Raw genomic sequence first — 27,655 nt, forward strand, 5'->3', positions numbered from 1 at the left:
GGGAAGTAGGGGATGATCCACTTCTATCAGGGGAAAGCAGATAGATCCAACTCATTTAAAAAAATTTCATTTTGCATTCTAAAAATATGTTGAAGAATCCACTTGTATACAAAAATTAAAGGACTAGTCCAGGGACATGAAAATGTTACCCATCTGTTTATCTTTTACTCTGTAAAACTGGTCATGTGTTTCATGTATTCCATGAATAAAAAAAGGTCCTTTGCCTAGCAGTAAAGCAATGGGTTTTTGGCACTACTCAACTGAACACCTTGTGCCACCATCAAATGTACAAAACTTTTCCTTGTTAATGCCGATCAGTTCATCATGTTTGCAAGACCCATCTATTACTCATCTTAATAAATGAGCTGGTCTCTCTTAATGGATAATATTTTTCAACTTCTTTCTGATTTAACTACCATTTTTTCAAAAAAGAGAGAGGTCTAACCATTTAAATTGATTCACGTACAGCTTGTTTTCCTTCATCAGTATGCCTAATAGAACACTAGACTACCAGAATGACAATCAAAAAGTTTCTGCTCAAGAAACTTCAATGAGCTTCTACAGTATTCTTATCATTCTCCCACATAAATCTGTAGTGAGGGCTTTAAAAAAAAACTATCATTATGGCTTTATGACTTCAAAAATCCATTTAAGAGCCTGGAACTAAGACTCCTCAGTACATAATTCTTTTGCTTTGCAGATGTGAAACCAAGAAGCTGTGTTGATTCTCACTGTTTCAGACGAATATATTTATAATTTTGCCATGTACTAAAGGACTATAGATACCATGATGCATCCATTAACTAGATCATGAATTATCTCTAATCTCTCTGATGCTACCATATTTGCATAGGAATCTCTTCCTAATAAGGTTATTTCCATAAATTAAGTTCATGTGTGTTAGATAAGAGTGATGTATTGTTTCAAAAGTATGGTTCCAGCCCCTGAATTTGGTTGTGTCTCAGTATTCTACATATGATCCTGGACTACTGCTTTCAGTGCAATGACTCTCACTTCCTTGATATTTATCATAAGCAAGTGATGAAGGGCTATTGTCCATAGTAGACAGAATTCACAGTTCTTTAGAGAAACACAGCAATGTGGAACGAGTTAAGAAATCTAGGTTTGTTGCCATGGAAGTTCTTATTCAAATAGAATGAGATTATATTAGAAAAACTCCTGATTCTAATGTGTCAATGGAACCATGCTCTAAAAATGCATAATTCAGATCTGGTCTAAAGTCAAATTCTTATCCTCCCCAACATTCTTTTTTGTAATTTTGTTCAAAAAATCTACCATCAGGTTTCAGTGCCATAGATAGAATTATGAAATCTAGAAACATTGTTAAAGTTATTCACATTTCTGTGGAATTTGAGTGATGATAATTTCTTAGCTAAAGGGTAGGACAGAAACGTTATATCAGCTAGCTTCAACAAGACCTTTAAGCAGCATGAATCAAATTGCATAGAAGGAAACACAAAATTAATCTTGTGCTTTTGTTACTGATGCACAAGCATACAAGGCTTTGATCAAAAGCTGTGTTGTGACAGACTATAGATATTGTGTCACATAAAAAAACCACATACAAACAACAGCAACAATAAGATTTGGTGCCTTTTCTGTCACTCATGTCCCTTCACTTTCTGCATTCCCCATCCCTTCTTCCCAGTCACCTTGTGTCTTCTCCTCCACCCCTTGTTCCATGTTCATGTGCCTTTGCCCCTGTCTCCCCCACCTGCCTTCTTGCCATGCCCTCCATCCTTCCCCTTCTAACCTAGACTCAGACCAACCATTTGTCCTCTCCCCTGTTTGGATTATATCAGGCTAGATGTGCATGAACGAAAGTATGCTACGCAATGGAAATACCAGTAACCTGCTGTTTTCTGTACATATTGTTTCGATAAACAACCAAATTGTGATTATTATTTTGTAGCATGATTTAACAGAAAGCTTATTTCCATGTGCAAAATATTTAATTGGGCTGACTTTTGGTGTGGAACGATGTCATTGGTACAGATAAGTTTTTGTAATTAAACAAAAAGGATGACTAATTCTTACATTTATATATTCAAACAGAGTATATAATTTATTCTTTGTTCTTAATTCTGCCCCAAAGGCTGGCTAATTCTTGAAATCGATGGGACTTAAAAGTGCTTAACTTTGTTGGATCCTCCTCATTCTCTCCTGCTTTCTTGCATAACTAGGTAAATGGCCTTTTATATAAAGGCAGCTCCAACTGTACCTGAATCACTAAATGTAATGTCTAGCTCGTCACTTGCAACTTGCTTCTACATGATTGCCATGATTCCTGTGCCACTGGAATTCAGGGGATGTGATTTGTTCTGAGGGAGGCCTTCACTTCCAATGATGTTACCGCATTATTGGTGACGGGGCCTGGTCCACCCTCCTGCTCCTGGAAGGTTCCCCCAACCACCTGCTGGTTGCCAAGAGGAACATGGCAACCCTAACTTTGCACCCCTGCCTGAGTGCCAGCCAGCATTGTCCATGGGGTCGCGATGGGTCGGACACGACTTCGCACATAATAACAACAATCTTTTAATCATACATTGTGAATCAGCCCTAACTAATATATAAATAATAAATAATGGCTTTTGCTAGTGAGCAGCACAGGGTGCAGTAAAATATAGAAGATGCAATGGCTCGCTCCTTTTGAAGCCAAATCTCTCTGGTTCTAGGGCTTTTCTGCATACTCGGCTTACTTCTGATTTTCTTGGCAGTTGATTCACAATCATTGGAATTGGATTGGGCACAGTTGTTCTGCAAGTCTGCTCTCCCTCTGCATTTTCACAGAAAAAGTGGGATAAATCCCAGGACATTATTGTAACAAATTAGGAGACTTTGGTTATCCTTGAAATATAACTTACATACTATATGTTTCATTAACAAAATACAAATGTATGAATTCAGATTCTACTGACTTGTTTTAATGTTATTATTATTTTTATTGATATGGTCAGCATTTACTCTGGTCATGTAAACCACCTTCCATGCTTCTTTTTTTTAAAGGACAAGGTAAGAATATAATTTTTTCCAAAAGAAAGGAAGAGAGGAAATAGTAAGGCAGGGTCATTTAAAAACCTATATTCTGCAGCTCCTGTCAGGGCCTTAAATACAAGCTGCAGAATGCTGAATCTATAAACAGCTCTGGCTTCTCTCCCCCCCCCCCCCCCAGGTCAGATAAGAGCACATTCCAATTGCTGAATTGAAAAATGTAGACAAGAAACAAGAGTGAGTAGTAATAATGAGAGCATTTAAAAGCAAGGTTAGGAGGCTTGCAATATCCTTAAACAAAAAGGCCCAGATATATCAGCAGAATTGGGGGGGAGGGGGATTGCCAACAATTTTGTATTCTGAGAAGTTTCATTTTTTGACATTTGAATTAAAACACATTTTTGCTAGAGGAATGACTAGCTGGATGTTGCATCTGTTTTGTGATCCAGTTTATAGGGCTATGAAATAGATTGTGTTTTTATATCAAAGCAAAAGAGCATATTTTTTCAGTGAGTTCTGCTTTACTACATGATGTAACTACATGCTTCACAAGATGCTTTGCCACATGCCCCTCTTGAAATTTTGGGCCTTGAATACTGACCTCTGGTGAGAACATAGGGGGATTACATTGAACTCCATGTCCCAGGGGTTTGTTTTTGTTTTTGCTTTTGTGACAAGTACATAGGCAACAATCCTATGAACAATTTGCTGGGAGTAAGACCTCTCAGTAAAATGGGATGCATTTCTGAGTAGACCTGATTAGGATTGGTACCACCGGGTGTCATAAAGAAACAAATTGCCATGGACATAGTTATTACATTGATATCATTCTGCTGTCCTTCAGTCTGACACCTACCCCATAGCCATATTAATGAGATGGCTACCACCTGGTGGAATTATGTTCAGAACTGTAATACCGAGAGGTGGTGGGTGCACAAAGATGCTGTTCTCCTTCTTTTTCTGGCTGACATATTCCCTCATCGGGTACCCCTGTGTTTGCATTTCTACTTCTTATATCCATAACAATGTGGCAAAAAAGGTTATTTCTTTGATATCACTCCACCCAATCTTAAATCAATTTCCTTGGCATTAACTTACTAATACATAACTTTAAAATCCTAGGGGTTTTTTTAAGGCTATCATCCAACTTGGTGGTGGCAGTTTTGTACAGAAAGAAATTATTTATTTTATTTACTTCCTTTATACCCTGCCTATGTCCTCAGTAGAGAACCAGAGAGACTTACAATGTTATTCTTCCATTTTATTCTCACAACAGCCCTGTAAGGTAGGCTTGGGGCTGGCCCAATGTCACCTAGCAACCTTTTGTGGGAGAGTAGGCATTTGAACCTGGGTCTCTCAGACCTTCTTCAGACACTACAATCACTATAGAGCACTTGTACTTGTATAGAACACTAGAACACTTGTACTTGGATTAGCTAATGTTGCATCATTCTTAAATTTAAATAATATGCAACTAAGATTGTTTTAAAAATTCCAGTCTTATATTTCAGTCTAAATGTGTCTTGTCCAAAACAGATTCACTCCACCAGAATTGTTGCTTCTGCAAGCTTCACTTAAATGAATGGTATATGGTATTTGGACTCTTGCTCAATATCCACACATATCAGCTGGGCCTGTGTGAAAAATGTTCCCAGTAGATTGTGTCCAAGACATAAAACAGGATTTATTGGATATTCAAGAGCCATAGTTGAGAACAAAGGAAACTTCCTGCAAGAATTCTCCAGTGGCATTTAAGACTCAGAATGTCTGGAAGGATTACAAACAGATTAAAAACTCCATTTATCCATCAGAAAGGTTTTATTTGTTTTTACAGATAAAGTATGAACAGGAGCTGACAATTTGCAAAAGCTGCATATTAGGGTAAATATAAAAGAGCCTCTAGAGTAGCATAATACTTGCCGGGGGGGGGGGGAGACCCAGTTAAGATCCAAGAGACAAAGTCACAAATGCAAATCATTATCCAGCAGCCAATTTAAAATGGCTGCAAAATCTCTGGAAAACAATTATATCCACCTAAGAAGCAAAGCATGCCCTTTGGCTCTTCCTGGTAAGATTTGCTATATCAGCAAATATACTTAGAAGAGATGTATGGGCGGATGAAGTCAGCACAAGCATTCACGGTGGCGCAAGCTTTTCAGGCAGCAATTTGGTATGGCAGTCTGATGTCCGATCCAGATCTTAAAAGGTTTATGGGCGTGATCCAGAACTGGCATAATCTGGAAGCACCAACATACTTCGAACACTCTCCCAGCCCAAATTAGTTTTGGGGGTAAGTGCTAGAGTGTTGCCCTGGCACAATGCTGGAACTTCTGGATTGTACCAGAAGTACCATTATCACATGGGGGAGATGATCACTGCCTCCCCCTGTTTGGCCAGCCAGATGAGCACTGGCAGACACAGGTTAAAATTTTCAGGAAGTTGCCAGCATGAGAAAGTGCATGGGAAGCCTATTTATGGGCTCTGAGGCCCTGCTGCCACTGAGCTGCTACCCACACTTGGGCTCTCAACAGGCCTAGAAAAAACATCCTGACCCTTTAACAAAGGGTTAATGGGATGTTATCTGTTGATGTTATTGGTGACTTCCAGACTGGACTTCCGTAACTCGTTCTACACAGGTCTACCCTTGTCTTTGACCCAGAAACTTCAGCTGGTACAGAATATGACTGCCAGAGTCCTTACTAGGATTCCTTGGAGGGTCCACATTCAGCCAGTGTTAAGACAAGATCAAGTTCAAGGTTTTCACCTTTAAGACTATACGTGGCCTGGGTCCTACTTATCTGAGGGACCACTTATCTGCTTATGCCCTACATAGGATTCTTCGTTCTGTGGGTAGGAATCTGTTGGTTGTCCAGGGCCCCTTAAACAGGGCCAGGCCCTTTGCCCCAACCTGGTGGAACAAGCTCCCGGAAGAGCTAAGAGCCCTGACAGCGCTGTCTGAGTTTTACAGGGCCTGCAAGACAGATCTCTTTCACCAGGAGTTGGGTTGAGACTGGGGATGGTTGACCGGAGTTTTGATTGGGGGGGGGGGGGGGGTCCCACCCTATCAGAGCATCCCAGGATTATAATTAAGATAATAAGTGACACTGGTTCTGGCTGGAATTAGCAGAGTTGGGTTGGGGAGATTATTGTTACCACCATTTTATGACTGTGTGATATTGTGTTTCATGATATTATTGTTTTAAATGGGATTTTATGGGATATATTTTATGATTTTATTCTGCAAGCCACCTTGAGGTGACATTGTCATGAGAGACAGGGTACAAATTTAAAAACAAACAAACAAATAAATAAAATGTGAGAGAACTAGGGACCAAGCTCATTGCATTCAGGAATACAACAGGAGCTAGATTAGGGGGGTGTATGTGTGGAAGAACTCTGTGGGTGGCCTCCCCCCCCCAACCTGGAAAGGCTGCAGGGTGGAGGCTCCTGGGAAGAGAACTCACTGGCAAGGGCAGCTCTCATGCAGCAGGGGTCTGCATCCTCCGAGCCTTGGAGGGAAGTGGAAGGAGGAGGGGGTGGTCAGGGGTGGGGGACAGAAGGTGATTGGCTGGCTGCTGGACAGACAGACAAGCAAGTTGGAGGAGGAGTCACTCAGGGGCGGGACAGCTTCCCTGAGTAGATGTTAAGCGCTGAGTGGCACAAGCATGAGACATGCTCTTCCTCCAAGGCCTTACCAGAAATATATTATGTGGAACAGATATGCTTGGAGAGGTTAGTCTTGCAGAACGAAGCTTATTACGTATGCAGAATGAACACACTAAGCCCACGTGGGCTTAATAATGAAATTGACTATTCTTGCTTTTTGTAATACTTGAAGATTTTGTTTCTGTGGAAATGTAGCCAGTTTGTACAACTTGTGTGTCTGTTCCTTTAATTGTAACAAGTAGTGGCAGAGTTACTTTCAACTCTTTGCACCTGCTTGAGAGATTACTTTAGACAGCCCATAGTAGCTGTTAGTCATGTCTGAGAACAATGGAAGAACTATGTTTCACAATGAGCTTTTGGGTGTTGGTAAAAATGGTTTTCTATAATATTTGGTGTATATTTAATAAGTAGATTTTAAAAATGTATATGTTTAATTTCTAGATATAAATATAGATTCTAATGAAGAATTTTCTTAATTACAATTTATACTGTTCAAACGTCTACTGGAATTCTTATGACATCTTTTCATTTGGAATTTTTGTGAAAATTTCAAGAATGGATGCTTCAGTTCTTATGCATGTTTAGGAACAGCAATGACACTCCTGTATGCATCTCTGCTAGTTTTGTGATTATTATTTTTGACTCTGCTGTTTATTTTTTCAGAAAGAAGAGAATTAAATATCCATTGTTACTTTTTGCCTCTCATGGTTTATCATATTTTTTACTTATACTATGTGGCCCATTCATTCTGAGCCTCCAGGTAAGACCTGGAATTATAACTGATCTCCAGGTAATAGAGATCAGTTCCTCTGGCTGTTTTGGAAGGTAGCAGGGGTGGACAAATTGTGACTCTCCAGATGTCCATGGCCCCCTGGGGCTTATGGCAATGGCACTTCTGGAGAGCCACAGTTTGGCCATTATACCCTGATGAAGTCCCTCCCCTCTCCAAAACTCACCCTCCCCAGGCTTCATCCCTAAATTCTCCAGGTATTTCTCAACATAGAGCTGGGCAACCCTAGGTGGATTCTAATCTGGAGATCTCGATTTGAACCCTCACTTCTCCGCATGAAGCCAGCTGGATGACCGTGGGACATCCACTTGTTCACTCAGCCCCACCAACCTCACAGGTTGTCTGTTGTGGGGAAGAAAAGGCGATTGTTAGGTGTGCTTCTGTCTTCCATAGTGTTGAAAGAGAGTTGATGCATAGGCATGAGAAATAAGTTGTATATGCTTAAGCAGTTAGTTTCAAACTTCCTGTCTTGAGGGAATCTTTACCATACTGGTCTCTTGCCAAGGAACCCCTGCACAGCCAGAAGGAAATTCCCATGTGTTGCAATGCATATTGAAACGTCCCCCAGAAAACACTGGCCAGAAATGACAGTCTTTACCTTGAATGTATTACAAACATGCATGGAGAAATGCCTGAATGTTTGTTGCAATACACCTTTCAGGGGAAGGCACTTGCTGTGGGCAATTCGTCTTCTTATGGCTGCTCTTACCACTGTGGCGCTTCTTACTGAGGAACACCTGTTAAGCCGGATCTCGAGGCTTCTTAGTCAGCTACATGAAGACAACTACTGTGCCAGTGAGTAAGCATTAAATACCTTAACTGTTTGCAGAACCAAAGATATTTTTTTCCTGGATTTTATAACCTTGGCTGTGTAAAATAAGATAATTGTGTAGTTTGAACATCATTAATTGTTAGTAAAAATTGGGGTAATTGTGTATAAAAAAGGAATAGCAAACTGAATAGAAATTTAGATAGAAGTCTAGCAGACTATGAATCTTGGTGTCTTATTATTTTACAGGAGACATTTAGCTTGAAAAGATCCATCCTGAAAGAACCTAGAAACAATACATAGGAAGGACAGCATATCCCCTGGTAGCTGAGTGAACGTTGCCTTTTATAGGAACTTATTTACCCACACCTCACCAAATATAAGATGTGGTTGGGTGCCACTGAAATCTGCAACTAGCAGCGTGTAGTGGAAAGGGAATGGAGCCGTACATGTCCCAGAGATCCTGGTTTCTCAGGAGAAACCGGGGGAAATCTTGAGGAACGCAGGCAGACAGACAGACGTCTCCCAGGATATTTTATAGATTCTGTACAACTTGATTCAGGTCAATGTTGGACAAGTAGGCCTTTCAAGAGTTTATTTTTGTAGAGGTTATATTGTGGGTATACTCTTCATTGTGTGCTTTATTCTGTGGCAGGCTTTTATGCTGGGTTTACAAGGCAAAAAACTCTCTTGCTAGACTTTCACCTCAATTCAAGAGGCTATAGCAGCAAGCAGCACAGATTGTCCATCTTAAAAACAGAGAGATGCTCAAGTGTTAGTTGATTGTATCCTAATGCATACATGTAGATGGATATCTACATAAATACAGACATATACCACCCAAGGATTTGCCAACCTCTAGGTGAGGCCTGGAGATCTGGAATGATTTTCTGGACTACAGAGGTCACTTTGCCAGGAGAAATTGGCTGCTTTGGTGGATGGACTCCATGCCATTATGCCTCACTGAGCTCACTCTCCTTCCCAAACACAGCCTTCCCTGGACTCCACCCCCAAAGCTCCAGGTATTTCCCAACCCAAAGCTGGCAAGCCTACTTGCAGGAGAGAGACGTTATTAGAGATTATGCTTGCATAAGATTTGGCTATAAGTCATAGAAAATTTTAAACCTTGTATAAAATTATACAGAAGAGGGGAAAACACTTGATTAAGGCACAAATGGGACTTCATGAGGGTCTGCATTCCTGCCAGGAGCACCAGACACCAGCATTGCTTGTATCCAAGCAGCACTTGGCTGTGTGCAGTCACAACATAATTAGCCTGAAGTGCATCATTTTAGGAGCTACATGTAGTTGGGGGGAATGCCAAATACTGCATTAAGACTGGCAACTTGAATGATGAATGTCCCTTGAAAGTATTTCAAGCATGTTCTAAGCTGTGTGTTCTAGCGCAGGGAGGAAGACAAAACAAGAATCCCAATCCAGATTATTTGACACTTTCAGATGAATAACTCAATTGTGTATGCAGAACCCAGCAAATGCTTCTCATGCTCTGCAGCAAATATTTATGGAGACCAATGGCTTATATAAAGTATCAGAATATGCTGGATTTGACCTTAAGGGCTAGATAAAAATATTCTACCAGAGCATTTTACAGAAACCTCCTAAGGCTTCAATGTCTTGTAGAAGTGCCAATAAACTATGTTTCTGTTCTGAAACCCTCTTCTCCCTCCTCCACTGTTCCTGATATGATTTTGTAGTATGTACCAAGCTTGATTAGTCATCATGCCTCAGCAGAGACACATGGAAGGCAGAGAAGGGTCCCCCACTGGTCTGTTGAGTGAGCTCAGGGGATGTGGTCACACGAGCAAGAGGAGTCTTGCCACAAGCTGGTAGGTGGCAACTCTAATCCACTGATAGTGGTAGAAGGCATATTGGCTGAGATCTTCGGTGATGCTTTTCACTGAAACTGGGTTGTTAAGTTACCTTACAAAATAATGGGAATAGTTTTAAAATATATTTTGCTGCTAAGGACAGCTGGGGAAAAATAAATTTAAATGCCACTTTCAATCCCTCCCCCATCCATCTCCTTGCAGTGAGTTGCTAGATAGTGGCAGTTTTAAAGCCATAGAACCTGAGGAAGTCAGACATGTTAAGTGTGTGTAATTAGACTTTTCTAGATTGTTATCACTTGGGAGTATAAACAGGTTTCTGCATGTCTTTTCTGCATGATAGACAGCTATTGTTCAGTTTCTTTATATGTGTGGCCTGGAGTTTAATGGGGTTTGCCGATCAGTTTTCTCTGCGGTTCTGTAGTTTAGTAAAAACTGTGGTAGAATGACACATAAAAATTAAAGGGCATACTTGACAACATGGACAATATGGATTGGGCCAGCTTATAACAGTCATCTGTTATCTAAAGACAGTGCTGGTTATTCTCCAAAGTAAAGTTTGAGCCCAGTGGCACCTTTAAGGCCATCAGAGTTTTATTCAAAGTGTGCGTGCACGATACAATGGAACAGTATATCCTCAACCATTACATATAGGTAGAGGGGGAGGGGTGGAATTTCTTCTCTGGCTCAGAGTCCATCTTTAAAATCTGTGTTCTACCACCCAGGCATGGAATGTCAGCAGTTGCATAGGCACCAGTGTAAACTGGTGCGCCTTCATTTTCATGATAATCTCTATGTATCTGGAGATAGCGTCTAGATTTTGGCCTCACATCATGCATGGAAGATTGTGGATGTTTCATGGAGAGAAATATGTGCCAAGGAAAACAATCTAGAGATGAGACTACACATCCCAAATGGTCAAGTGACCATGGACACATGTGAGACATGAACTAAAAAAGATTTGATAAAGTTTGGAAAGAATAAGCCAGTAAGGAACTGAGCTTGGGAACTTTACCCATCATTAGTTAAAAACATTCAGTTCCAAAGTGATATTGCATCCTAGTGTTTGGATTTGACTTGAGGTAGTGATGAAACCTATGTGGGCTGACAATGTAGGGAGAGGCCTGCATTGCATGCTAGAAGAGCAGGCTTGCAAGCATACCACCACTCACTATCTTAATGGTGCAATCCTAAACAGAGTTTTTGGTACTGGACTCTGATTTTAGAGTTTTTGGTGGTGCAACTTGCCATCAAGTTGTTGCCAATTCATCCTATAAAGTTTTCAAGGCAGGAGATGTTCAGAGGTGGTTTGCCATGGCTTCCTTCTGGGTAGTGACCTTAGGCTTCCTTGTAAATACTAACTAGGGTTGACCCTGTTTATCACCAGAGGCCTGATGAAATCAGGCTAATCCGGCCCATCCAGGTCAGGGCATGCATCCTTCCCAATCCACTGAAGTCAGTAGGCTTAGATTGGCTTGACTATGCTAGGGATTGCACTGATTACACATGAGGATGGTCTCTCTTTCCCCCCCCTCATCACTGTGCTCCGTTCCTGCTTAAACTTCGATTGGAACTAAGTAATTGGTAATATAAAATAGGGCACTAAAATGGATGCAATTTTATATACCATAAAAATTCAAAGTTTCCAAACTGATTTATGTCTATGAGGATATAAATGTATAGGTAAGTGACACGCTGACGAGGCTGTGCTCTATCATAGTAAATGTGTAGTGATGCAGCACACAAGCCACAATGGCTGTAGGAGACTAGGATATTCAGCATTTTACTTATTTAAATTTTAGAAAGGCTCTTTATTCAGCAAGGACATATAACTAGAAGACCTTTATCCATTCACAAAAATCAACTTCATTCTGAGCAGGCACAAAGATGATTCTCTCTACATAGCTTAGATGGCAGAGCTGGGTTCTAAGTAAATTCACAGTGCAATCCTAAAAACACTTTGTTGGGAATAAGCCCCACTGAACAGATCAGTCTGATTTAGGATGTTAAGACTGGTGCTGAGAGCCACTTTAAAAGCCCACTTTATAAAAGTTGTTACAAAGCCGTACAAACACTTCAGATACCAGTTGCTGCAACTCAGAAATGTAATCATACAACACAACCTGAAGAAAAGTGGTTTCACAAAAACCAGATCAGCCCTTCATTAAAAATGGGACAAGTTTTGCCCTTTAAGATGTCTTAAATGGAAAAATATCCGAACCGGCAACGATTTAAAGAGCCAGCCTGTTTAAAATGCAAAACACCCACCTTCTCCATCAAAGAGCAAAACGAAGCCCATTTGAAAATGATCTAAGTGGGCAATGAAAATGGCTAATGTACGGCCTTCTATTCTCAGGTGGTGGTTGCCGGCATATCACTTCTAATTCAGACATGCCTCCGTAGCTTTCCTCCTATTTGAACAGACAGTACTGTCGGAATCAATTATGTATCTATGCTGTGGACCATTTCTCCCTTCTGAATGAAGGAGAGGCCAATTAAATAGATGTGATAATGGAAAATAGAAAATTATGTTTTTGTCAAACACAAAACTGTGACTTTTGGGCAGAAGGACACCTCCTTCTTTGTGCTCCCATGTCAATGCCATGAGTATCTGTCTAGATTTGGATGTATTCAGAATACACTTCCTTTTCTGTAGGGTGGGTAGGCTTATGAACAAGCACAAGTGATACGGCAAAGCTTCGGGGGAAATAGTTGCAATTGCTTTTGCAGTCAAACTTCACTGTCAGATGCTGAAATGAATACGATGAGAGTGGAACTGGTGAACCCATCATGGCCTTGGGTTAACTGAAAATGAAGTGGAAAAGTGGAAGGAAGAGAGGTGGTTTATTGTCAGATCCTTCTGCGCTATTGTTAGTGTGGTTGAGGCTGCGGATGGAAATTGCCCATCACATGGACGGCCCTGTTATTGAGGTGGGGTGGTGGTGAAGAAATCCCTCGAGGGCTGAAGGCAGTTTATGCATCATTCTGGATGTCTGAACAATCGGGATTTACAGTTTGTTGTAACCTATTGCTGTAAAGAGCTATGCCTTTAGCTGTGTCTGTCTGTGATTCAGAACTTAAGAGTTCCTGTCTATAGGCAGATGTCATGTTCCCGATGAGAGAGACTTCTGCGCGGGCCTCGGAGCAGGCCTGCCCTGTTGGGGATGCGGTAGGCCTGCTTCAAGGCCCGCACGGAAGCCTACTCCGCCTGCCCCCCTCCCCAGCGGTTCCCTGGCCTCCCTACCCCGGAAGCCTACCCTGCCCGCCCCCCTCCCCGGGAGATCCCCGGCTTATGCATGGGCCTCAGATCAGGCCCACTGCATTGGGGACGTGGTGGGTCTGCTCCGAGGCCTGCACGGAAGCCTACCCTGCCCGCCCCCTCTTTGTGCTGGCAAAGAACACAAATAAGTGGTTTCCAGAACAAATCAAGCCTAAGCTCTCCTTAGAAGCCAAAATGAGTAAACTGAGACTATTGTATTTTGGTCACATCATGAGAAGACAAAAGTCACTGGGAAAGACAATCATGCTAGGAAAAGTTGAAACAGAAGGAAAAGAGGAAGACCCAACATGATACACATGGATTCACTAATGCAAGCCATGGCCCTCAATCTGTGAGACCTGAGCAAGACTAATGATAGGACATTCTGGAAGTCATTAATTCATAGTGTCACCATACATCAGGAGCAATTTGACAGCAGTTAACACAAATTAAGCCCATGATATACATTTGAATAAAATAGAAACAGCTTTTGTCCACAGTATTAGTGGTTATGTCCTAAGGTGTAAACATTCTGGGGTAATTAGTCATATTGAAAAGAATAACAATTTATACAATATAGAAGACCGGTATTTTCCAAAGATACATAAAGAACCAACATTCCTGCTTTTACTTGCAAAAAATGCAAATTTCTATACTTTGGAACATCAAACTTATAGCAGCCATAAATTAGCAAGGTCAGATAAGGGAAATGATTAATAGGTGACAAAATTACCATACATATTAAAACCTCAGGAAGTTTCTTTCACAAGCACAAGTGAATAGAAAAATGTATTCCCTTTTTATCATTCATTCACTTAAATGCACATGCCCTGGAAGACTGAGATCCATATACATTGTGTGCCTGGGTATGTGTATTCATTCTCCCCTGGGCGTTGGGGGTCTTTTAGTCTCCTTATAAGTTATAAAAAATACTGTAATTATATGATACATTGTCACTCAATTCTCACAACCTTTGACCAAGCTGTTTAATGTTTTAATTTCATGTTATATTGTAACAATCTGTATTGTGACTAAGGGAAGTAATTATCTTTTGTGAGCCTATAGTGAAGAATGTAATTTTAAAAAGTAAAATGCACATACTTGTTCTGGCCTCCTGTCCGTGAAGGGGAAACCTTTAGCTGGGTGCCAAATGTCTTTCATAAAGGTGAACATCTGCAATGAATATGCCATACACCTTTGATAAATGTGTCATTTAGAGCTGTGCCACATTGCAGAGAAAGCCCTGAGGGCCCCCCTTTAGTATACTGGCCTTTGCTTTATGAGTGAAGAAGGCTGCCTGCAGCACATGGGCTTAGTCAGATGAGGACCCAAGAAATGCAGTCATGATACTTTGTGAAGATATTCATCAGGCTCTATCTATCGCTTTCTTTTTAATGTGTATCTGGCTAGGTCCCTCTCTAAATAAGGGGCCTGGGAGCAATTAGTTTCTCTAATGGCAGAGTGCATAGCACCATGCTGATCAGTGAGACAGCGACACTAGAGGGAAGTTTCTAAATACCCAGGAACTATTCTCACATATGCAGAAAATTACTGTTTTCTCCTTTTACTCTGACAAAGGGGCAACCCTTCAAAGATACAGAGACAAAGTATGGCACATGTGTGTAGGCTTGCCAGCTTTTGCACTGGACTCTCTAGCTGTCCCTTTAATAATAGCTTGATTTGCAGCAAATACCAAGCTTTAGCTGCCTATTTGTACACCTTAACCCTCTATTAAAGAGACAGGACATTTTTTCTCCTGGCCAGTTGGCAATCCTACAGTATGTGCTGTCCTTGAAGTTAAAAGATCCTGGAGAGGGAGCTGGAAACTAGGACTGCAGAAATACAGAGTCAGGTATTCATTCCTGACCCCAGTTTCAACAAGGACAGTTCATAGTAGAAAAGTACTTCCTGCACTGGTAGGTGGATTCAGGGTAAGATGAAAAGCAAGCTAAGTTTCATGTAGTATATTGAGGAAACCTCACTGGATTTTTAAAAATGCCATGCCTTCTTTTTAGTGGCAATAGAGGAGTGACAGGGGGATACAATGGTGGATTCCACTTTAGACAAGCACCGGGTAAAGACAGATCTTCCACCTTGAATTCTCTGTGGTCCACACATTTCTGCTTTTTTCCCCTAGCAAGCCTGCCAGCTTTTATGAACCCATTTCAATCTGATTAAACACAACTTTGTGCTTATTTTTGTGCTTGCCTTTGTAAGGAAAAGGGCTATGTTGGCAAAATGTGTGCTTAAACCTCATCTTTTTATCCTTCTCAAACATATACTGGGCTAGCATGGCTAGATTTATCTGCTACTGTATAAGTAACAGCACGAAACCTAAATTAGAGGTTGCTAAGTTACAAACCAGATAAGATCAAGGCATGTTTCCAAATTTATATAAACACTTAATTTTAAGGGATGTATCCCATGCAGCCTTAGTCAAAGATGGCACCGGCATGGAATAGGTTAGTTTGTAAGATGGATTTATCTCTTGCTCTTGCTTTGCAGTGCTTGACTTCCAGCTATATTTCAAAGTGGCATTACTGCATTCATATCCTATTACAACATATAATGTTGGAAAGAAATAATGTGTAATACCCAGCAGGGGAGCTTTTTAATGGTAATACACTTTATCCCACATGCCACCCCTAAGACATGCTGTGCTGGCCTTCAGTACAAGCCCCTGGCAAATGCTCACAAATCTATCTCCTGACAACACTGGGAGAACGGGGCTCCCTTACAAAGCCCATACAACAGGGATGCCTTCACACACAGAGATAATGTAGACATTAATCCACTGGCTGAGGGAATAGGATTTGAACTGTGCAAATTCTAGTTTAAAGGAGAAAGCCTTCTTAGTCGTGATGTCTTTGTTATCAATGTTTAGCTAATAAATGACTTAATAAAAACTACACGGCTCTGATTGGCTTACCAAATGGATTTGGATTCCTCTAAAATCACAGTTGGCAACATGTAAGAATGATCAGGAAAAGGCTTCAGCAGCACTTCATATACGATAAGTAAAAAAGCCAGGTCTTTTGATCAAAGCATTGTCCTTCCATCCCTTTTTGTTAGGATGTTCTTCCTGTTCTGAAGCTATTTGCTCTGGCTAGTTAGGAAGCAGAAGTTAGCCTCTGAGTGGGTGCAGAGTTGTTGGCTTTAAGAGTACTATTGGGCTCCTAATGACTACATAGAATTTTGGAAATGTTTTGGTTTTAAAGTGTTTTGCAATGGTGCAAGTTTTGTTTTAACAGAAACACAGAATGACTAACTTTCCAGAACCCTACAATCGAAACATTTTTATACCATACTAGGGGCAAAGCCCGTTGCATCCAGGAATAGAATGGCGCTAGAGATTGGCAGTGGGAAGAAGAAGGGGAGGAGTTGTCCAGTCTGTAAGGGCATGGGGTTGAATGTGTGTGTTGTGTGGGAGGTTGTGGTGGCGTGGTGGCAAATGAGGGCATGGGTGTGGAGATATGGGTCTCAAGAACCTGTGGTTTGGAATGTTTGTTGAGTATGGGAGAGGACTGACCTTTGGGAATTGTGGCATAGTGGTTACAGATGAGCTTTCCAGAGCCATGTCTTCAGATATGTGAAGGGAAAATCAGAATTGGGCCCTGCCTCTGACAGGCCACGCCCACTTAGCCCTTAGCGAAATATTATGTAACAGCTCCCTCTGTTACAGACTAATGATTTTCCTGCTAATAATATGACTGCTCAAATTGGACATACCTTTTTTGAACAATGTTTGACTGTGTACTATATTAATTATCAGGCAGATCAATGAATATTAGTCATGGTGGCAAATCAAATAGAACCTCCATGGTTCGAGCCACTGTTGATCTGAATGAAAGGCAGGGTCTGTAATACCTTGTGAACTGGAACCAGACAAGATCCAAGTTTAAATCCCTACTGACCCTGAAAATTTCCCTTGCTTTTGTTACTTTTTGTCAGAGGAGTGAATTGCCATGTATGCAGCCCTGATTTTCTAAGAAGAAAGATAGGATAAAAATGATTAATAAATATATTTGCTGAGTGATGGGGAGCAAACCACACTTACTGGTTATTATATCATGCTCTGCCTGTCACAGACTGGCCAGTGCTGTAGACAATACTAGACCAGAGATTCTTTGACCTGATCCTGCAAGGCTTTTTCTATGTGTTTGTATCTGTTTTGTTATCCTAGGAATGCACTGAAATCTAAACTATTCACTTATTAGCATGAAATCTACATTTACCCCCCCCATAATAAAAAGGAGCACAATAATATTGTCTAATTTAGGCTTGACTCCTGCCTTTCCCCTAACAGCTCAGAATTTTGAATTCTTTTGCTGTACATATATCAGACTTCCTGCATTGTAAGAACAACAACAACAACAACTTGGTAATGTTTTTATTTTTCTTGAGAGCAGATATTTTTCTCTTAACTCCTCAAAGACATTTCACTATCAAGAATTTGTTGAAGTTGTTTTTGCATTTGTCGTTGACCTCCAGGGCCTGCGCACTAAGTTACCCACTGGAGGCTAAAGAACTATTCTCTCTGTAATGTAAATCCTCCTTTTGCTGGTTCTTGGTTACAGCTATGACAGGCAAAAGATGCGTTTTGAATTCATGATTATTTTCCCTTCACACAGACCAACATTTTTCTCTTCAGATCAATCCTTTGCAAATCCTGGATATCTAGTTGTAGGGTTACATTCAGTCTGTACCATTTAAAACAGGAGACACCTGAAGAGATGCTCAGGGGATTCTTTCTGTAATTGATGCTGAATTAATCTTAATTTTCCACATGGGGACAGGCTTTTGTGGTTTCCTCATTGCCGCTATAGCTACAAATGCAGAACAGTCACAATGAGACTTCCATATGGCAGGTTTGCCTGCACTTCGGCTACGCAGTCTGGTGCTGGTCATGTCCTCCAACTCACCACCAGAGGGCTTTATTTTTTGGACTGTAACAATACATAGGGGCTTTTTGCACGCCTTCAAAATAGCACAATGGTTGCCAATTGAAAACGCTACACCTGAAACCAATCTGCAAAAAGCGCTTCCTTGTAGCGCTTTCAGGGAAATCCCCAAAAGTGGATTCACCCTCCGGAAAGCGATACACTCCTGCAACCAATCTGCAACACTAGCGAAAAAGACCTGTGCGTTAACATTGTTGCGGTTTCTTCAAAGTCCCTCCTCCTGAGCCTGTCCTCCAAACTTCCGGCGAACTGTTCGCCATTTTTTTTCCCTCCGAGCAAGCAGGGATAACGCACCAGCGAGCCTCTTTCAGTTTAGAGGCTTCCCTGGCTTCAGTCCCTCCCCTTCAGTCACTAAGCACACACATTTTACACATTCATTCAGCCGAAAATCGGGCCCGTGAGAGGGGGGGGAGGGGGGAATATTTTTTTCACTCGGAGGCAGCGTGGCAACGATCAAATGACAGCTCAAACAGAGGCTTCCCCGGCTTCAGTCCCTCCCCTTCAGTCACTAAGCACACTTCAGTCACTAAGCACACTACTAAGCAGTCACTTTATTTTTTACACAGTCATTCAGCCGAAAATCGGGCCCGTGAGAGGGGGGGGGGTTTCACTCGGAGGCAGCGTGGCAACGATCAAACGACAGCTCAAACACCCCAGGCAGCTGGATGGGTCTCTCCGTTGCAACGAATCTACACAGATTCGTTACAATGGGTCTGTTTTTTTTAAAAAAAACCTTTCTTAAAGGGAAAGGGGCTGTTTGGGAGCATGCTAACGGCTGCCCATTGGCTGCTTGATGGCCAGGGGCGGGATGAGCTCGGCAATAGCGCTTCCTTTCTAGCGATTTCTGCCGAGACCGGAAGCCTGTGGGAAACGCTACAAAATGCAACTGGATTCCACTACAAAGGCAGGTATGCATAACAACAAATTCCACTATTTTAAATGGCGATTTTTCATTCAGTGACCAATTTGCTACAAAGATCCCGGTGCGTAAAGCCCCATAGAGTTCCCTGAATCCCCAGCATTCACTATATCCTCTTTTGTTGTGGAGATATCTTTCCCCTTCTATCACTTAAAAGAAATAGGCTAGAGACTTGTTGATTAAAAAACAAAACAAAAACAGCCCCCCCCAATGTCCAGTTGAAAAATGGCTGCTGTGGGAAGTGGAACAGGAAAAATGGCACTGATGTGGCAGGGACCTGGAGAATCCAAACCCATAACGGTGTCACCCTATCTTTGCTGTATTCTATCTAAAAAAGAAAAGAAAATCCAGTATGGACAAGATTACAGAAAAGACGAGGGACACATACAATCTTCGTGGAAGTACCAAAACGGTCTGGAGGGGGGGGGGGTGATCCTAATAGCAACCAAGATCTGATTGGCTGTGCAAATTAAAATAATGTTGTTTTGGTGACAGCTGCCAATGTATTGTTCACATTATTCTCTATTTCACTCCTTTTCCCCACTGTGTTTTTACGATGACTGCTCTTCTCCCCATCATTTGTGTTTCTTCCATATATGTATGACTCCACCTTCTGCAGCAGCCATTTTGTGATTGTGCCCACCACCCCATGTCAAAATACCAAATGTGCCTACAGGCTCAAAAAGCTTGGGAATACCTGCTATACACTCATCAACTTCAATGGACTTAAAAGGGTATCTCTGCATAGGATGTTACTGACAATCACTATTTTTTCAACATGGTAACTACTCTTGTGAGCCTCTGATATTTCTGGTTTGCTCTGCATCAATGCCATAGACGTAAGAATGGCTATGATGTTGTGATTATTTGGCAAATCCACCATATATTTTCAAAAAACCCTTATGTCTATTGACCATTAGGATTGTATCCTTTTCTTTGCTGGCTAGTTTTGAACATTTGGCACAAAAATTATTCAAAATCCAACTGTGCATACTTTATTAGAATTCCAAGCTTCCATTTCTCTGCCTGTATAAATTTGCATTGTGAACACTTGACAAATCGTTTACTTTTTCTCTCATTCTCCACTGGGTTTTCTGCTGAGCCTGAAGCTACAGACTTCTGTTAGCCAAGTACTGCATAAGTAATTGCCTGTTGTTATGTAGATATGACATGGGTGATGACCATGTTTTCCACAGGACTGATTAGGCAAAACTGTCAAAGAAGTTCTTTGTGCCATGGATATTGGGTCTAGTAACCTGTGTCTTTTTGGAACAGCTAGCTTTCATACAAAAATATTGATTGTGGCTATTGTGTTTCCAGAAAAGGTATATCAATATTAGGAAATTAGTATTAGGCAAATTACCCATAAAATGAGAAGACTAGGTGGAAGTTTTTTTCTTTGGTGAAATTTATACCTTGTGGAATCCCAATACCTTATGATAATTGTGTTTTTTTTTTCTATTAGTAATTTCAATAATTGCAATTGTTCTTGGTCAGTCTTTCCAAATAAAATCTATAAGGAGACTTAGTTGTTTTTAAACTCCTCTCATTGCTTATATGATTTTCAAAAGTTCTTGGTTTTTAAAAATCCCTCCTGATTCACATGTTCTCAAAGTAACCAGGGCAGGTGGAACAATAGGAGGAAAAAGGAAATCACGAGGCACAGTGCTATGTTTATAGGTGAAAAGGTTATAACATAAAGTCATAAAGAGTCAACCAAAACGGGATTCTAGGTTAAGTGACCCGCTTTCTGTTTTGTCTTCATCAGTGGTTGCTCTTCCAATATACTGTCATAGTAGTAGTCGTAGTATCACATTGGCAAAATTCTCATAATCGTCTGGGGATTTCATAAAGTGCTAGGGCCAGTTTTTTTGCTGGCTAAATTCCATGGCAGCAACTTTGCTTCATTGTAAAATGTACCTTAAATGTTATGGGACTGCAATAATTTCTTTTCTCATTATAGTGTTTTGAGAGTTTGTGTGGTGAGAAACAATATTCACCTGCAAGTATCGCCCTGCCCTTCCAACTCTCATCAGCGGTTAGCTGTTTGTCTCTGATGCATTGTTATACTTAGTATCTGATTAAAACACAAGGTCATATGGACCGTGCATAAGGCTGTACTACTCTATGCTTGTACATTGGGTATCAATTGGCCCATCCCACAATACTGTTTTCCTATATTAATTATTTCATCAGAAGCACAAAGATCTATGATCACTCTGTGATCGATGCAATATTCTGCTTTAGATAGGTCATAAGAGATGCTTATAAAGAGATCTGCCAGTCATATGGATTAATTTTGCAAGCTGAGGCCTCTGCCTCAGACTGTGTTCACATTTGATGTTTTACATCTCTGCCTTTATTATGAGTCTGGGTTGGACTAAAACTTCTTTTGTTGTTTAATATGTGTCTTGAGTCTACCCCTTAGTAGGGATGGGCATGAATCAGTTCATGACTTCAAATTTGTCTGGTTCGTGCCCCTTGAACCCTGACAGCAGAGTTGTATAAGGGCCCTGACGTCAGGCTGAAATGGAAGGGAGGAGAAATTGATCCGGCATGTTGGAACTGCTTGCAGCCCTTTTAGACTGGCAGCTGAGTGGCATGTGGGCCCCACTGTCAGGCCGAAGTGGCTATAAGATATTTTAGCCTGCCATTTTGTCTGCTCCCTCCCCCCTCAGGCGGTGAGAAGTGATAATAGACTATCCTGAACCAAACTGGCTTGTTTTGGGGGGCATTAGGTTGTCTGTGTCCAGTTGTTCAGTTTGGGAACGTTGAACTGGAATTTTCCAGTTCATGCCTATCACTCCTCCTTCGACCCTGTCCCTGACACTGCATAAATTGTTTTATTTTCATTTACTGTTTTTGTGTTTTTTTATTATTAACTGCACTGAAATGTCTGGTGTGGCTGTTCAGAAATCCCATGGACACATGGAATTTCCTCACTTGGTATGACTTAGTTAAATAACTGACAACATGCCTGTGAAAATGACGCACCTAATCTAAGTGCACATTTCCTGAACAATAACTCTCCTGCCCAGCCTGTGATTTTAAGGACTGATCTGCAGTCTATACATACATGAACAACCCTTTCTTCCCATTACCTGCCTCTTCAGAACTTGACTGTGAAACATACGGCTGCTCCCCCCTCCATTGTGTCATAATGCATTAGAACAAAGATCTTCAGATTGAAACAGAAACATTTATTTGTAGTGACATCTTTACTAACAACTATGATGCAATGATGTCATAGTGCTGCCTGCCAGGGAGTGGGAGGGTCTTGTGGCCCCCACCCCCAACAGGTGTAGTCATTCTGTGTTGATTTATTTTAAGGGTCTGTCTTGTGAACTTCCCAGCTGCGTATAAGACTATTGTGCTGCTCAACCTGCGATTCACAGGATAGCACTGCAGGGAGTTTAAGAAATATCACATACCAGACCTCACCTGAAATCAGAGGACCCCAGTCCCATGCTGCTGCGTGCTGCAATCTCAGCTACATTGTGTCAGGAGGGAGAACTAGTCACTGAGGGAGGCCATCAGATTCTCATTCTGCACTGCTATACTACCAGATGATACTGGCAGGCTCTCAAATCTCGGTACATGTCACCTTCAGACAGCGACAATGCTTATCTATTATGGGGCATAGGCTGAAGGCTGATAGCAGAGCTGACTGGTTGCTACAGTCCTTTCCAAGATGGTTATTATCCTGAGATTAAAGGTATATGTGAGATGAAATGCTGAGGGAAAACAAGTAGTTTCCGAGCAAGAGCAGAATAATTTCAGCTGAACTCACATTATCACTGTTGGCCAGAAATACCTGTATCTGATTGGATTACATTCAGTACAGACTCATTTCTGTGAAGTATTTATTAGTCTTCGAAAGCTGTCAAATACTCAAGATAATTAGGAACTCAAATAAAACAACAGCCTTGGTTAGATTTTCCTACTGTGCTATGGGCCTGTTCATGAAACAAACAATTAATAGTCATAATTAAAAACAATGGTTTGGATATTTTTCATGCACTGGATGAGCCTGTGCTAAAAATTTCCAATCATATAAAAAGCCATTTCAGCCAGTATAATGCTTTCAGTGCAGAGCTGCATGGTGTTAATTTTCAGGCCTCTCTATTTCAAATAATTTCAATTTGCAATAATTTCTTAAACTGATTTTAGCTAGATTAATCATATTTCTTCTTGTTAAGCACTTCTTTCACATGGAGTACAAAAACGATAATCCTATTGTAATGCTTATTGGCACTGACCCTCAACAAAAGAACAGTGAAGAACTGGAGTTAATGAGGCAGTTTGGCAAGTACCTGGCTTCAGCCAACCTGGGAGGCCTCTGCTGGGGTGGCAATGCTGATTAAGGGTTTAATGGAGCATTAAAGGGCTAAGACTGTGAAAAAGTGAAACGAGAGTCTAAGCTGAAACCAGACCAGACTTCAACATTACTCAGATTTTGGCCAAAGCTTATGTGGGCACTCGTAAGTAGGATGTCCAACCTCCAGACAATATAGAAGAGTTTATCAGGAGAAAATGGCTGTCTTGGAGCTGGAGATCTATGACATTGTATCATGCTGAAGCCCTTCTCCATATCCCACAGGCTATAGGCTCTGCCCAATAAACCTTTCCCAACCTAACTAGTAGGACAGGTACTAAGAGAACAACCTTATTTCATCCTGCCTACAATTAGGCTTACTCTTCCAAGAGGTACATGTAGAAAATGAGGGGAAACTGGGAAGTGTGAGCATCTGCTCAGCAGTTTATTGCAGGCTAGGAAATTTTGGCTGTGATGCCTTTACAAGGTCTCTGAGAAGTTATCATCCTAAAGAACCAGTATCTGATCAGCTTCAAACTGGTCTCTGTATCCCAAAAAGTGAGTCCGCTCCACTTCTTATCTTGTTCACACTGTTCATCAGAGGCTACATAGTCTTCTTTGAAATAAGGGGGTACTCTCTTGTCAATTAGGTAGCTTGGGGGAAGGTCTTGCTATTTTGAACTAACTCAGATCTCTCTGTTTTGGATCTAATAACACTCAGAGCCCAAGCCTAGTTTCTCTGATCTATATCGTCTTGTCATATCCCTCCCCCTTCTTTTACCCCATTTCAAAGGTATGATATCATGAATCATGAAAGAAATATTTCTATTTCATTTTGGCAATAGCTTTTATCACAGTAAGGGGCTTGGGCCCTGGTAAAGGGGACCTATTTCCTCTCCTATGCTTGGATCTTGATAACATTAGCCCCCTACCCCAAGCCTATGATTTCCAAAATTTCCAGGCCTTTAAAAGTGCGGTTCTTCTCCCCCCTTTCTTATTCTGATTCTCTGCCTTCAACAACAGCTGGCAAAAAGAAAATAATGGGTTGAAGGTCTTCCCCACTGCTGTTAATTGTTAGTGTCAGGCTATAGTCACTAGAGCAGGGATTCCCAACTAGGGGTCTGTGGAAGCTCCAGAGGGGGTCCATGGCCTTTCTCCTCCTACATTAATGAACTTGACCACAAGCTAGGGAACCTGCCACTTCCATTGCTCCCTCTTGTGAGCATAAAAGTGAGTTTTCTCAGAGGTTCTGTGCCTGTGAGGGGGCGGAGCCTGCCTGCCTACTCCTGTCTGACTACTGCTTCTCCTTCCTCAGTACTTCTTGAGCCTGCCTGTTAATGCAGGTGGTAAATGTCACTTCTGGAGGGCGTGGCAGAAAGGCAAAGCCAGCTGACATCACCTCTAGGGCTCCATGGTCAAAAGTTTGAAAAAGACTGCACAAGAGCTTAAAAGGTTATAAGGAAATCAATTTGCAGGTTCAAGAGTTCCAAACACCTTTTGTTATATGCATGCATAGTTGGGCCCATTTTTTCCCTGGCAGAGATACTATACCTTTGAAAGGCTGCATGAAGCCAGGAGTATAAGCCCTGAATAGTGATACAGTGATGGTAAAGATGAAGCTGTGGCTTTTTTGTTGTTGTTGCCAGTCATTAAGTTTTAAGGACATGGAAGACCCCTAGAAGGAGAGACTAAGTTGTAAACTGCACGGAGCTTTTATTCCAACCCCAGATCGATTCAGTCCCTGCCCTCTACACAGAATGCGATTTCCATTTCGATTTGGGGTGATTTAAATTTTCCTTCTGCAGCAAGAAGGATTGATCCGGAGTGACCCTACCTTTATTGTGCGATATCTCAGAGTGCTGTTAATCCTCAATATCCAGATGGGAAAGAAAGCTCCGTGGTAGAGAACCTCTGATAGGCTACACCTGGTCATGTGACACGCTTGCCTTAAAGGAGAAGCCCCTAATTTCTCTCAATTTCTCTGGGTCCTGGATTTTTCCTCCCTCCTCTGCCTTTTTCGATCCTCTCCCCCTCCCCTCCAAGAAAAGAAAGAGGCTCCCTGCCTGGCTCCTCTCTCCCCCCCCCCAAGAAAAGAAAGAAAGAGGCTTGGCTCCCCTCCACCTTCTGAGCCTCCCTAACCATGTGCAGAAGACTTTCCTGTTTCAATGGGGAGGAGGGGGAGAGAAGAAGACCCAAGTTCAAAGCGATCTGAATTCAACAGGATTGACAATGGAATAAAGAAAGTAAGTGCAGACTCTGCCTAAAACAGGGACAGATAGCCTCCAACACATGTACCAACCATGGCACAACAGAATATTTAGTTAGGGACAAACTTGCTCAAGCAACCAAGATTTGGACAACACCACTTGGTAAAGGCACTGGTGTGGGAGGAGGCAACAGACATTGCATATGCCCATCTCCGTCTCCCAGACCTGCACAGCCACTGTTGAGTCCCAGCTGAATCTTTGAGATGCTGATGGAACCATTGGGACTTAGCTTGCTCCAAGGGTATATACAAGTATCTACCCAATCCCTCCACCTTTTTGTTTTGCTGCACTCTACCATCTTCACAGGTGGATGTTGTAGTTTTTCCTGTACAAGGGGGCCAAAAAGGTTGGTCATCTAGAACTATTATTGGGAACAGCAAGGGAACAAAGAAAAGGTAATTTGCGGGTTTCCTTATAAACCACTTTGAGGAATGAGGAAAAGTGGTATTGAGATGTAGTAAATGTATAAGTTTTAAGAGAGGCCCTGCATGCACAGAGTCCCAGTTTCAACTTCTAGCCTCTTCACTTACTGTGTTTAGGGAAATCAGCAGGATGAGATTCAGCTGTTCCCTGCTCTGCAACTGAGTGGTTGCAGAGTTGTCTCTGTTCTCCAGATCAGCTATTTGTTCCTGCTTCTGCAGGGTCACCAGAGCCCTTGAAGCTCTGCAGGAAAAAGCTCAGCAGACTAGATGTAAGAGAGCAAGCCTTGCAACACCAATTGCCGGCTGACACAGGCAATGAGTCATTGAAGGAGCTGACTACATGCGGTGCTGGTGGCTACAAAGACTCATGAGGGGAACTCCTGGGTACGGAAACAAAATCTTCCTAAATGTTGCTGCTACCAACCAGATGATTCTCAAATAATTTGACTCCCGGACTGCTTCTTGGCAGTTTTCCTGAATTCTCTGAATTCTTCTGGCTTTGTTCATTTGTATTTTGTTTCCTAGTTACTTTGCCTTCTGGTTATCTGACACTAAGTTCTCTGGGCCATTCTGCACATCAAAAAAAATAGTGTTACACCAGCACAATGGTGTAACACTATAAAAAATTGCACCTCTGGCCATTCCTCACCTCCTGGCTCTCTCACTCTCCTCTGCTGCCTTCTTGTACTTCTTGGCACTCCACACACCTGCTTCAAATGGCGGAGGATAGGAATGCACTATACACGTGACTCTCATCAATCATGCCAGGCAGCCAATCACCTTTCTCCCTGTTTTAAAGGAACCGTGATGCAAGCTAATTTATTTTTAAAGTAAAACTTCTCCATTGCTATGCTTATGCATCTGATCATAGATGCATGGTGCTTACTTTACTGCTACTCCTTTTGGAATTATGAGCCTTGAAGCTTTAAAAAAGTAACGTTATTCCCGATTTTTGTTTGAGGGGGGTGTTAGAGAGGCATGCTTTGTGTGTTAACTGGTGGGGAAATATATTTTTTTTGCTCTGCCTGGATGATTTAATATGTATTTATTGCTCCAGGAATTTTGCTTTAAAAAAAAGCCCTGTCCCCGAGAGAAGGGAGAGGGAGGTGGGTGTGAGGGCGGGCGCTGGAGGCAGAGATAGCGCTACTTCTGTTCCACACCTTTCCTTAGTGTGTGGTTGCTGGTTGCTCTCCTCTCACTCGCGCTTCATACACTTTTGTGGATTCCCCCAAGTAGCGCTTTAAAATTGAGGATGTAGCTGCCGGTTTGCTGCTGGGATGCTGGATGTTGACAATGTTGTGGCATTAATTTCTCATTAAGAAGGGAGTAGCATTAATTTCATATATGGAAAAATTCAGCTAGCAGAAATGTGTAAGGTCGGCTCTTCTGCAGAAGGTGCAAAGAGGATCCTGAAACAGAAGTAAATGC

General features: G+C 41.7%; 1 long non-coding RNA gene across 3 annotated transcripts in view; it reads left to right on the forward strand.

The window, feature by feature from the left end:
• Nucleotides 1-7,000: 7,000 nt before the first annotated feature.
• Nucleotides 7,001-27,655, forward strand: part of LOC143839104 (uncharacterized) — a 39,619-nt gene continuing 18,964 nt past the window's right edge. For all 3 annotated transcript variants that reach the window (XR_013231609.1, XR_013231611.1, XR_013231610.1), the window contains exons 1-2: nt 7,001-7,044; nt 8,130-8,263. This is a non-coding gene — a long non-coding RNA (uncharacterized LOC143839104). The remainder of the gene's footprint in view (nt 7,045-8,129; nt 8,264-27,655) is intronic.

This window comes from Paroedura picta, chromosome 5, assembly GCF_049243985.1.
Source record: "Paroedura picta isolate Pp20150507F chromosome 5, Ppicta_v3.0, whole genome shotgun sequence".
Taxonomy (NCBI): Eukaryota; Metazoa; Chordata; class Lepidosauria; order Squamata; family Gekkonidae; genus Paroedura; species Paroedura picta.